Source organism: Triticum aestivum, chromosome 3A, assembly GCF_018294505.1.
Source record: "Triticum aestivum cultivar Chinese Spring chromosome 3A, IWGSC CS RefSeq v2.1, whole genome shotgun sequence".
Lineage (NCBI taxonomy): Eukaryota > Viridiplantae > Streptophyta > Magnoliopsida > Poales > Poaceae > Triticum > Triticum aestivum.
This window is the reverse complement of record NC_057800.1, coordinates 453740385-453754092: the sequence shown is the minus strand read 5'-3', so window position 1 is coordinate 453754092 and position 13708 is coordinate 453740385.

The following is a 13708-nucleotide window of genomic DNA, read 5'->3' as shown; positions in this document are numbered from 1 at the left end:
CACCTCGGACTCCGTGATCTGCTGCGCCGCCATGGCACCAGGTAGAAGCAATGGGGAGAGGAAGCAAAGGGGGCGAAATGGCTGAAATGCAATGCAATCTACGGGAAGGCGGAGGGTCTGGGGAATCTTTTGGTTTTCATCACGGTAAAACACCAGTCGACGACTTCTCACATCAGGGAGCAGTGGGTTTTTACAGGCGGAGTCATCATGACTAATTGCTGCCGCGCCTGCTCCCATCAATCAAAAAATTAAAAATCCTACCGCACCCAAACACCAGAGCAACGCCACGGTGGATATTTAAATTTACCTGCCGGCAAGTAGATAAAAAAAGGGGTGAAAAAACAAATGTGGCGGTGGCCTAGTTAATCAGTCGAACTAGCCCAACTAGCTAGCCATCGCGCTTCGCTGATGTACTCGGCGGGAAAGGTGGTCTTTCGTGATTTAACGACTCATTTACTTGCTTCAGCGCTACGACCGAGGAGGACCCAGAAAACGCGCGGTAGGGCGTCCCACGTCAGGAAGAATATATGCGTGCACCACCCGGGAGGACCCCGAAACCGCGCGGTAGGGTGTGCCATGTCTCGGCATGGAGTAAAAATGTGCGTGTAAATATATATTGTATCAGACATAGTACCTATGGTTCGACCTTGTGACCCAGCCAGTCGGTCGAAAACACCCCACTAGCCACACAGCTTCATCATGCAAACGTGGCACGGAGGATAGATGTGGTTAGGCACAACGTCTCTTGTTCTAGGCGATTCTTCTATTTTCCAAGCTTTTTTTAGTTGTAATAACACCACGGCAAGCTAGCGCCGCTCTTCGTGTGTGCCCGTGCAAAGGTTAGACGATGGAGAGAAGAGAGATTGAGATCGCATACCTGGGACCCACCAGTAAGTGAGACAACTGTCATGCACGTGTTGACGAGGCACTCCCTCTACTCTACTCAACACAAGTACTGTATAAAATCAAGTTATGGGACAAAGCCAACAACCGTTCCTTTTTTCAGGCTATCGACTTACGCTTTGTAGTCCAGGTTGCCAGTTCGAATCTCGTCTTTCAGATTTGTTAGTTTTAGGTCCAAATTTGATTAATGACAAGTGGGACCCCCGTGTGTTGTTCCGATATTTCAGTGTAGGATGGTTTTTTTGAACAAACACTTTGCGCAGTTAGACAAGTAATGGCACGAGTTACACGTATTTTGTAAGTTTACGAACAAAAATGATAGCGGCATAGAATATCACATCCACCCTGCAGCTTAGATACTATGGTGATACGAGTTTTTACACCGTTGGAAGTGAGATCCAATGGCTTGGGAGTAGTCTTTGTAATTATGCGCAATTTCCAAACTCTCCAAAGGTTTTTTTGCAAATAAAACATTCAGGCCTCGTGTGTGCCACTACATCTTCGATCCAACAGCTCCCCGGTGCTCATATTAGGTGCTCCCCGTAGCTTAATTACCCGCTACGGTGATATGAGCATCTAGGTCGTATGATCAGTGATCAGATGGCACATGCGTAGTACTTGTACTTTCTGCGCATTTCCCAAACTCTATCAGCCGTATATTGCAAAAACATTCAAACCTCCTACTGTGGGCCATTAGATCTCAGTGAACTCGTATCACCATAGAATCTACGGTGCGGGAGAACCTCATACTATCCCGTGCGAGAAAACATAAGGTGCTATCGCAGCTTGGATGCTACGGTGATACGAGCTTGGAGGTCGTTTGATCTGAGATCCAATGGCATCTGAGCAGTCTTTGTGCTTATAAGCAGTGGCCGAACTCTTTTGGGGCTTTTCTGCAAAAAAAACCATTCGAACCACTGAGGAGGTGTTAGGTCACAAATCCAACGCCTCCGAAGAGCTTGTATCACCAAAGCATCTAAGGTATGGTAGCACATGATATTCTTACATACAGGAGAATATGATGTCCTTCATCTTAGATGCTACGGTGATACGAGCTTCGAGGTTGTTGGGTATGGGATCAAAGGGCATCTAAGTAGTTTTTGTACAAATTGTGTGCAATTCTCAAACTCATCAAGGTTTCCTGCAAAAATATTAAGACACATCATGTGAGCTGCTATATCTCAGATCTACAAGCCCCAAGCAACTCGTATCGGCATATAGCATCTAAGGTATGGGGCACATGATATTCTCCCGGGGAGGAGGGGTGGGGGTGCACAACCAATCGGTGGTTGGGAGGGTGGGGACAAATATAATCTAAACAACCCTAAACAGAGCTCCACAGTTTTATCTAAGGTCAAGGGGTTGACCCCCGACAATCATAGCTCCGCCTAAACACAACATTTGCATGTACTATAGTACTAGACTTAATATTCATGTTTCAGTTTCATGTTCATTTTAAATATTGAATTGAGGACCATGGATGTCTTACATTTTACTCCCTTCGTTCCTAAATATTATTCTTTTTAGAGGCTTCAAATGGACTGTCACATACGGATGTATATAGACATATTTTAGAGTCTAAATTCACTCATTTTGCTCCGTATGTAGTCACTTGTTGAACTCTCTAAAATACTAATATTTAGGAATAGAAGGAGTATTTTTGAATTTGTGTCATACATGCATGGTTTGGAAAAATAGATGCACTATACTTATCGGGTTGTTGTTGTGTTCGTGTGTGTGTGTGTGTGTCTCCGTGTGTGTGTGTGGTCATATGCTTGATACATACAAAGTTCTCTCACCTCTATATTGTTCATCTTTTAAATTTGAATTTTCATTGGAAAACTTACTAGGGATACCATGAAATGTGAAATCCACGTTGAAATCACTATATCACAAACTCACTCTAATTCAACAACTCGTCATAAATCAATTACCACGTTGAGATTAGTATTTGCAAGGAAAATACGGGTATTGTAATACACATAGATTCGTTCGGCAATTTAAAAGGTTCCTTTCGTATTCTCGAATGGTAGGACCCAATGGCGTACCAGCCAGACCTTGGCTCGTGTTGATCCTAAAAAAACCGGGCTCGTGTCCTTCGGTGGCGTGCGTGGTATGCACATTAGGCAACCCCAACCAGTCGAGCCTCAGCATTTCAAGTCGAAATATCTGGCGGCCAGAATTCCAGCCCTAGGAAATTCCCCTCATGTCCCCGGTCCATAATGACTACCGATGAACAACGGAGGGATACTTTAGTAACTAGACAATGTTACCTACCGTGCCAAGCACGGTTCAATTCACTCGGTCGCCGCTCGTCAAGGTCACCCGTCAACTGCATTGCCTAGTACTACTACTACTACTACTACTACTACTACTACTACTACTACTACTACTACTACTACTACTACTACTACTACTACTACTACTACTACTACTACTACTACTACTACTACTACTACACCAGGATGAGCACGGAATTGAGCCCGTTTGCTCGTGCATAGTACTTGAGTTAATATATCAGGCAATGCACTGGTACGGAGCGATTATCCTTTTACTCTGTATATATAACTTGTCTAAAGTCTAACTAAGCAAAATGTTTGACCAAATCCTTTCTTAAGAAATACAACAGGACAGATGTACGACTTGAAAATTTATTGCATGATGCAGGTTATGATATTGTTTCGAATCCTGGATCTTAAATTTCAGAAAATCCGAAAGTGAGCATAAATTCTTGAAACTAAGCATGGTCACGTGATATGGCACAAATATTACTTCGTAAGTTTTTCCTTCAATTTGAGACAAGCTGCTTATGACAAGTTGCACAAATGAAGAGCCAAGGTATTTTGGAACAAAGACCTGTCACATTAAGGCGAACGCTTTCACTATTGAAACCATGGGCGTTTACGTGCCGCCACGAGTCCCCGCTTCTCATCGGCAGGTGCCGTCCGAGCAAGCGTGTGAGTCGACGGGAGGCGTGCGAGCAGACCGCTACGTCGGTTGTCAGGGAGGCGTGCGGGCAGACCGCTGTGCAGGCTCATCGGGAGGCGAGCCCTTTGACCAGGCTTCGTCGCCCACCATCGTCCCAACTGCTCCCACTTTTAATGTCGCCGGCGCCGCAGTTTAAAATCAACCCCGCACTACCCGGTATCGCTACAATCCTCTCTCTTCCTCTCCGATTCTCCTGTCGTCTACCTCCAACTAGCCTGACCTAAATGTATGCCATGCCGCATCACGATGGTCTGCCCTTAGTGTTCCAGTTTCCTGAGGAAGACACCCAGCCAGAGTCTCAAGACCATAAGGCGCTTTGGGACGAGCTTGAACTGGCCTTGCGGGAAGACACCGCGCCTGTCCCCGCTCCCGTTCTGGCTCCCGTCGCCCCAACTGTGCCAGCGCCCATCCCCGTGGCATTGATGGGCTGGGAGCCGCACATTGTCGCCGAGCTTAATCCCACGAGGTTCCACGAGGTCCCCGCCTACTTTCACGCTCCCGTGCACCTGCCAGCACATGCGCCTGCGCGTGCACTGCCGCGCACGCCCGTGCCGGTGCCCGTGCACCTGCCAGCGCATGCGCCTGCGTGTGCCCTGATGTGCGCGCCCGTGCCGGTGCCCGTGCAAATGAATGTCTCCGCCACGCCGTTGACAGTGCCTGTCCCCGCGCGGGTGCCAGTGCCCCCCTCAGCGGCATGGATAGCCGCCGTCGACCGCTTCCTTGCACCAACCTAGTCGCCTCCTCCCTCCAGTTGACTCGCTCCGAAGTCCAGAACATTTTGCCTTCCTTGAAGCTAGGCCAATGTCCAGGAGTACTCCAACAATGGCGCAAGACGCCGCCGTTGCCGTCAGTCTATGGCCCGACGACACACAGAGCACGGCAGAGGAGCCTCTTCCCACCGCGAAACGCCCCCACCGCCGCCGCGTAATCTAAATTTGCCGTGAAAAATGTTCGGATTGCCATGCTTAAATCCGAACGTTTATCATTTATGTTTATTTTATATCGATTGTCGTATAATTTAAAGTCGGAGTCAGACTGAACGAAATGTATGGTTTGATCGATTGAATGTTCTGCTAGAGCCGTATCAAATTAAATATAAAACGTCATCAAGCCACATGTATTCCTTGTCATCCAACGACCTAGACTGCTTCAATGTCGAGCGCTCATCACATTTAGCGTGCAGTTAATTTCATGCCAAAAATAGTGCTAATCACATGACAACACGCAAATAATATCCTAGTAGTTAATATCCCCATGCACTTAATATACTTCCAAATTAATGTGCATTGCACGTACACACTGACTAGTGCTGCTAGTACGTGAAACTGGTGCCGTGACTTGTGAACGCGTCCAGATATGGTCAATGGAAACATCGCCCGCGGGTTCTTCCTGTTTGCCCATGCGCCTAAACGCAGAAGGGGAGGAGAGAGAGAGCACACATGGAACCCACCAGTAAGTGAAGACGAGTAGTACTAAAAATAATATTACATGTTATCCATTAATTTGGCTGTGGTAATATAAAAACATTATGTGAACAAAGGGGGTACAACAAACATTGTTATTCTACGTATGTTGCCTATTGACGTGCAGCTTGAAGGCCCGGTCGCATGTTCGATCCTTGTCCTTCATTTTTTAATTTGTATATGGGTCCAAATTTGTTTCATGACATGTGGGCCCCTCGCTGTGTAGTTTGTAGCACTTTAATTTGTGGGTTGAAATTTGTTCCATTCCAAGTGGACTATCGGTGTGTAGTTTTGTAGCTTATTTATAATAATTAAAGAGAACAACATAGTTTTTTCAATAATACCATGGTGCGACATTGAAGGCGAGAAAGGACGTGCGAGAGAGCGATGACCGAGCCAGAGGGAAATCAACTAGGGGAGTTGCATGGGTTGCAATGGTGTTTGGAGTAGTTGTGGGCCCAATGCTACGAAAATATAATCTAAACCGACCGGAATAAATGCCTACACAAATTAATCCAAGGTTGGAGTGCCCCTCACAATGTAAATAGCTCCGGCTTTGCGAGGGATGGAGAGGTAGTAGCTTCAACGCGTGGAAGATACGGTGTGAGAAAGCGAGGTCAATCGAGAGACATATAGATAGAGAGACAAAGTGAGTATGGTCCGACATTCATTGAACAAATATATATGCTCTGGAGAGATATTGTCCGATTGAGCTTTTTGGCAAGGGTGAGGGATGTAAGATAGAGCTTGAGAGTTGATCCAGTCATAGACGTGTAGATATATTTTGTGCGTGGGAGGAAGCAAGGTCAACCGATCACATAGGGTCGCCGTGCGATCTAAAGAGTGAGACGGGTTGGAGAGAGTGACCTAGATAGACGATGTGTGTGAGAGAGTATACAATGTGAATAGGCTGAATTGGGCTCAAACATGGTGATATATCGTTTTTGTCCGAGAAAGAGCGAGGTCAATCGAGACATACAAAGAGAGAGAGAGAGAGATTGAGCGAGCGTGGCCCACCATGAGGTCGAAAGAGTGGCGGCGGCTTGGATGGACTGACCTAGATAGACAATCTGCGTGAGAGAGTATAGAGTGTGTCGATCGAGGCCTGAACAGGGAGATATATCATTTGTGTGTGAAAGAAAACGAGGTTAAACGAGACTCAGATAAAGAGAGCGAGATTGAGCGAGTGTGGCCTGCCGTGCGGAAGAAAGAGTGAGACAGTCTCGAGGGAGTGACCTAGATATACAACGTGCGTGTGCACGAGAGGTTGGGGGGGCTAGATAGGCAATGCATGTATTTAGCGCGAGAGGGTGAGAGGGAGAGGGGGAGAAAGAGCTCGACATGGGGTGCAATGGCGGGTGTGTGAGGTAAATACATTTGGTAACAGAGTGGGAAAGGGGGTTGTGCAGCTGAGAGACCTAGAGATTGAAACATGGAGAGAAAGAATGAACATGTGTTGGAAACCGATAGCTTCCTAAGGTGGTTAGGAGAGGAAGATTGATCGATACAGGAAAGTATGTAGCGTTTGTGCGGGGGGGAGGGGGGGGCTAAAAACAACATTTGAATGTACATAGTACGAGACTTAATATCGATGTTTCAATTCAGTGTACATTGTAAGATTTGAAACGAGGACCAGGCATACGGGTAATTATTTCGAATTCGTGCCATACTAAGTTTCGAAAAGTTGACATTGACTCAGTTTGTTGTGCTATTTTGTAGGTCGTATGTTTGAATCCATCCAAAAGTTTTCTCACTACCATGGTGTTCATCATATACATATGAATTTGCATTAAAAAGTAGCATGGATACAGTGAAATGCGAAATCCACGTAAGAATTGGAGATCGCTACGTGAAACACACTCTAATTCAAATAACTAACTACGTGACACACACTCTAATTCAAATAACTAATTATGTGACACACACACTCTAATCCATGTTAGCGTGGGTACCGTTTCGATTTTTTTTCAAATAACTCCTCATTAATTAATTTATAGTACTCCCTATGTTCACTTTTACAAGACCTTGAAGACATTTCAGACAATGTGCAAAACAGTTCATTTTAAGTTGTCTGAAACGACTTACAAAAGTGAATGGATGGAGTATCTCGTTTCGAATGACTAATTATTGCAAGGAAAACACGGGCATGGTAATACATACAGATTCGTTTGCATTCTCAAATGTAGGCGCACCAGGCAGACCAGGGTTGTGTCGGGGTGGACGCTGCTTCGGTGCCTTAAAGGCAACTGCCTTTGGGTCACTGACATGTGGGCCAACCACATGTTGGGCCCACATGTCATGGACACAAAGGCAGGTGCCTTAAGGCACCAAAGCATAGTCCTGTCGGGGTGGTCGCGTGTGTCCGACGGACACGTAGCACCCAGCCACCCACCCCCTCCCCCCAAAAGAGGATGACAACAATATAAGTTCGTGCTTCCACATTTTGGATTGAAATATCTGGCGGCCCCAATTCCAGCCCTGCAAAATCTCTCTTCTCCACCATCCCCTTCCGTGCCCAGATTTTTCTCAAATCCCTAATTCGCCGCCAACCCTTGAATCGCCCCTCGTCTCGTCTCTTTCCCCACCGTTACCCACCTCTGTGCCGGACGACAACGACGAAGACGACGGTCGCGCTTCACCACTGCACCGGAGCTACCTCATTTACGCCCTCGTCCACCGCACCGGGTGGTCCGCCGACAACGTCGGCCGCCGCAATCGACGTGCCTCACAGACACCGAGTTCCACCACATCATGTGCGCTTCACCGATGCTGTCTCCCAGTTCACCGGGGCTACTTCACCGAGCACATCGTCGCTCCTCCGCCCCCCCGAGGCCATTGGGGCTTCACCAGCGGTCTCGTCCACTGCATCGTAGCGCTCCGCTGCCACTCAAGATCTGCATCCGTGCGCGGCCAGCCAATGCCAGCGCATCACCCTCAACAGCTCTGAAGTGACCCGCACTCTAGCTAGGCGAGCATGCCCAAACGCCGGCCCGAACTAGGTATCCACACATCACTCCCTTGTGCACTGTTCCAACGATGTTTGGATATCCTCTCACTGCTCTCTTAGCTTACACGCCTATGCAACTCTGACTTTAACTCTTATTTCTTCTGGAGATATCATCGGAAACAAGCAAAACCATTTTTTAGCGAAGCATGACGGCGCTACGGGATCTGGTACACATCCTGCACACCCGTATAACCTTGTAAGTATCTGTCCTCCGGTACAACATCAAGGTCGATTCCTCTTATTTGACCAACCATTCGCCGTGTCAAAAATGCAGAGGGGGATGCAAGGAGCACAAGGCCTGCACATCCAAGCAAGTGGTAACATGGACTTGTACATGGAACATCCCAAGTGCAAGCAGAGCTGCAGTGAGCCTGTACAACGAGCTAGCGTAAGTCCCTGCATTTCAGTTAATTCGTACTGGCATTCGTGTATGATTTGTGTGAAGTGGCTGATCCACGAATTCAAGTTACCAGGGGCGAACATTTAACTTAAAAAAAACGAAGGCACTTGCACTCCGGAAATCAACATAACTTGAGAAATTGAAGCTACATGCACTTTGAAAACCATCTAATGATCCAAAGTAGTTCAGATTATAAACACTAAATGATGCAAGCACCAAAAAACACAAAATGCAACATGGTGTACAAGGACTACAAACATGGTCTGTACTTGCTTGAATTATTCGTTCTCTGGCTAAAAATATCGAAGTGTAATTGCACGTATAACCAGTGCGCAAACTGCATATGAATATATCTATCCTGCACAAGTATGCCGATAGTTTCAAACAACAGATTAGAAAAGTATTTATGCTATGTTGTCATGATACGGGGACTTTCTGGTAGATGGCCTCGACGTTTCCTCAAGCTATGAAAATGCACTATAATTTGCTTGTCATCAATGCCTACAAATCTCTGTCTCTCTCAACATAGTAGATCATCATTAGACACTAAATCCTTCAATGAGTTTGCAAAATGCTTGCATTAGATCCCTCATTAGACACTATATGTTCATCACCAGGAGCATGTAAAATGTTTGCATCAAATCCTTCATTAGCAGTCTATTCATTAGACACTTCAGGCTCAAGAACAACATGAGCTTGTATGTTTGCACCAGAAACTTGATTAGATACATCAGATTCAGTCAGTTCAGTATTGATTGGGGGAGTTATAAAATAAGTAGAAATTGGTTTCATTTTCTCATAGATTCCCTACATACAAGCAGTTTTACAACATCGTCAAGTTTAACTATTGGCTAGAAATTGAAGAGTTGAATTAGATATAATCAGGGATGTGATGTACCTGCTCGTTGCACATGCTACTCTTGCAAGCTGCGACTGTCCATTTGCGCAAGCTTGATGCCATGCCTGTGCTGCTGCCGCTGCCTCCCACGCAGGCTACACCCAGGGTTGGATCTTCATCTTCTTGTCCTTCTGTTCGCTTGAAGCCCGGCGACCGCCCTCCAACAAGGGCGCGAGGAAGTGCTGTGTCGGTCTGTCCAGCGGCGGCTAGGTTAGGAGCGAACCAGACTGGAGGCTGGAGCGAATGAATTAGGATTTTTCCTGCTGTCGATCGATATGGGAGGCGCTCGTTTGAGCCGCGAGCCTGCTATAGGGCCTGCCTTGAACTTATGTTATTGGCCAATCCAAATTGAAAACATTTTTCTTCATTTTTTACATTGCCTGCTCATGCATTGGGACAAACAAAACAAGTGTGGGCCAACCTGGACAACTCAAACTAGGTGCACACTTTCCAGCCACCTGAGGCGGCCGCCCATACCAGCCCCTATGGTGGCGTCACCCCTTTTTGCGTGTATGATTGGATAGTGAAAAATATTCCAGTGGTGCTTTTGATTTACCCACAGAATGGTTGAATTGCTTGTTTCTATGAACTGAGTTCGCCAATAATGTGAAGGATGCCAGTCTTTTCATCCTATTTGTTGATTGCTTAGATCTCGATATGCCAAAAGTAATCGCATGAAATATACAGTAAAAGCCAGTGTGATGTGTTTGGCTACAACTAGTCTGACTACACGTCCTCATATAACATATCAAGGACGCACCATATTACCAGATTAACCATTTGACTTACCCATGCAATGTGGGAAGAAAGAAGTATTGGGACTGCGTATCAAAGCAATTGATGCCATGGACTCCTTCGTACAACCTTGTAAGTGAAAAAGAAGTTGCAGTGCGCCTGTACAAAGAACTAGCGTAAGTTCAGTTACCTGCTTCTCGGAATTTTAGTTAGCCACTTATTGCAAAATTGTTCAATTATGTTGCTTGGCTTAATTTAGTTTGCTACTGATTACATAATGGCACAGCCTGTTAATCATATTGTAGACTGCGCCTATCTATGTATTTAATACTTACTGTTAAGAATTACCTGTTTGCCTTAACTTAAATATCTACTTGTTTGTTTAACTGCTTTGTTGCTGCAACAACGGGTTACAATGATGTTAATAACTACTTTTCAGCATCCAATTGAAACTCTTTAATTCCTTGTTTGTTTAATTGGTTTGCTGTTATAACTCCCAGTTGAGATGTTTTGCTAACTTCAACTTTTCTGAATCCAATCGGAACTTTAATGGCAAAACAGGTTAGCCCAAGATCAAAGAGCGAGGTCCCCATGGATGTTGCATCATCCCACAGCAGTGGCACCGGCCCAATCGTGCATTACGAATTGCCAACTGCTGATGCTCTAGAGGCTAAACTAGTGGTAGAAAGAGATTATGCTTCTGCACTTAGAGATGAAGTTGACATGTTGAGGAAGCAAACAACACAATCACAAGCAGTACTCAAGACAACCATTAAATATTTGGTGGATTTCAAAATGAAGCAAGCTGAGACTGACCAGATTGTTAAGGTCCTGAAGGAAAAAAGGAAATTAAATTCCTACTTGGTAAATCATAGGTGAAATGTTCTTTCCATAGTTGAATAACCTTTGTGTTGTCTGTTCATGTAATCAATCAAACCATTTGTTTTAGAGATCATGTAATAATTGTTTTTTTTGTTTTTTGGTTTGTAATTTTATTTGAGCACAAGTCTGTATTAATTGATAAGACTCGGAGACATTTCATTTGGATTGCTGTGCCAGACCTACAAATATGCCAATCGGGCTGAATGTGCATTCAGCAATAGTAGTAGTATAGATGGACCATAAGTGGCACACATCGAAAAGGGCCAAGATGCTGGCTAAAAAAAGGATGTTGTTGTAGCCAAAAAAAGTACAACAGCCTGGCTTATGTATGTTAGTTGATATTATTGATCCATATACTCTATAAGTGTTTATATGTCTGTTAGTTCTGTACATTCTTGGTTGATTGACTCGGTATTTGAATCTTGATATATCGCTTGTGTACATATCTAAATGGGAGTACACATTATGCTGTGTGTGACATTTGAGTTGGACATGAAGTGCTCCAAATATTCGAATTCATCTTAAACTGGATTCTAGTTTCTGAATTTGAGTATCGGCATTTGTAAACCATATTCATATATGACAGTGCAATATATCTTTGTCATCCTTTTGACGATATATAAAAACACATAGAATGATTTATAAAGATTCATATAGGAATACAAAATGGATTCGAATTTTGTTGCCAGGGTAAACGTGGATGCTTATTGTCCCAAAATTCGAAAGAAGCAGCAAAATGTCCACTCCCACGTCGGCTGCCCGAAGCCAAGTGTTTGGGAGATGGAAATTACTGTATACCCATTACGTGGACAATCCATCGGCCTGATTTCCACTACTCTAAATAGGGATAGGTTAGTAACTTCAATTAGACGTGACACGACCGCCTCTGAGCCCATTCCGACATGGTGGGCGTCAAACATGGGCGGCAAAACTCATTTGATTCAAGCTCGTCCGAAGGACCTCTGTTTCTCCCTCCATTCCCCATTCATACACGGTGGGCGGCAAAACAAACTTGACTCGGCTGAAATCGATGTAGGCAAATATTTTCAATAGGGGCAGGTTTGTAACTTCACTCAAACGTGACACAACCGCCCTACCTGTCAGCCCCGTTCATACAACATGGGCGCCAACCATGGGCGCCAACCACCCTCTCCTCGCCCGAAATCGCTCTGGGCAAATATTGGCGAGATGCGAGATTACCGTCCTATCCCCAACTGACGAGACGTCCAAATTTTAAACGGGGCTAAGTTCGTAACTTTCCCATATTTCAGATAGGCCCGTCCCAAAAACATGGTTCCCCATACCTCTCCCTCCATTTTCCCATTCATACACCATCCGCGATAGAACACCCTATCCCCACACCAGCCTCCGTCCGCCACCCCATCCATCGCCACCGTCCTCCACCACATCCATCGCCACCGTCCTCCACCATGCCAGAGCGCCTACCAAGACCGCGTCGTCCACTGCTAGAGATGGACGTCTCTCATCCACGGTGACGGACCAATGGCCTTGCATCGCATCCTCTCGCTTCATCGGCGCCATCGTCCTCTTTGCCGGGGCCGCTCACACGACCTTCTCTTCCACCGCAACGGGACTTATCCCCTGATGCACCCGTCTACCGTCGCAGATATGCTTCAACGCCACCGACATTCATCACACCCCCGATGCCTACATGACGCCGCAAGAGAGGTGGTACTTCATACCTCCTCAACTTTTTGATCTCAACCAAAAAATAGATCTTAACTTGGTTACTCTACTTTCTTTTCAGCTCTTAGAATTTAGTTCTTAGTTCGAAGCAAACAATGGATGCTAAATATCATTTCTCCAGTTTGCAGCTTCAAATCTGCCATGGCACAGCCATAATATGGTTTAATTGATCATGCTTAGGGTTTAATTGATCATGTTGGTTCCGTGGTGGTTTCTTTAATAGAAATCGGAGGGGAAACCCTCTTTTGCTAAAAAAATATGCTTAGAGTTTCCCCCTTTTATGATCACTATACGATCAGAATACGTGCTTCGTGTCATAATAACACTGATCCACCCATCAAGCTAAACAAGCTTATTTGTTCAAATACGAATCTGATATTATTAAAATAGAGTTGTTTAATTGGTCAGCAAAATGTTCCTAAATTAGTTTTGAAAATGCATGTTCGCCGCTTGGGTGTGTATCTCTACAGGGTGCCCATGGTGGGCCGGCCCAACCTGGGATTTTGGGTCGTCCCAGGACCCGATTCCCCTCTGTTCTGCTGTGTGCTTCCAATCTCTACTCGCCCCCAGCCGCCTACCTCGCCGGCGACTTGCCGTCCCTGGACGGCATGACTCTAGGAGGAGACGCCGGACTAACAGGAGGCCAGGAGCCGCTTGCCTAACAGCATCATCGCTGCCCGGGCGCGCCGCCGTGCCTACCTTCCCAGTCCGTTTAGGGCTCAGGC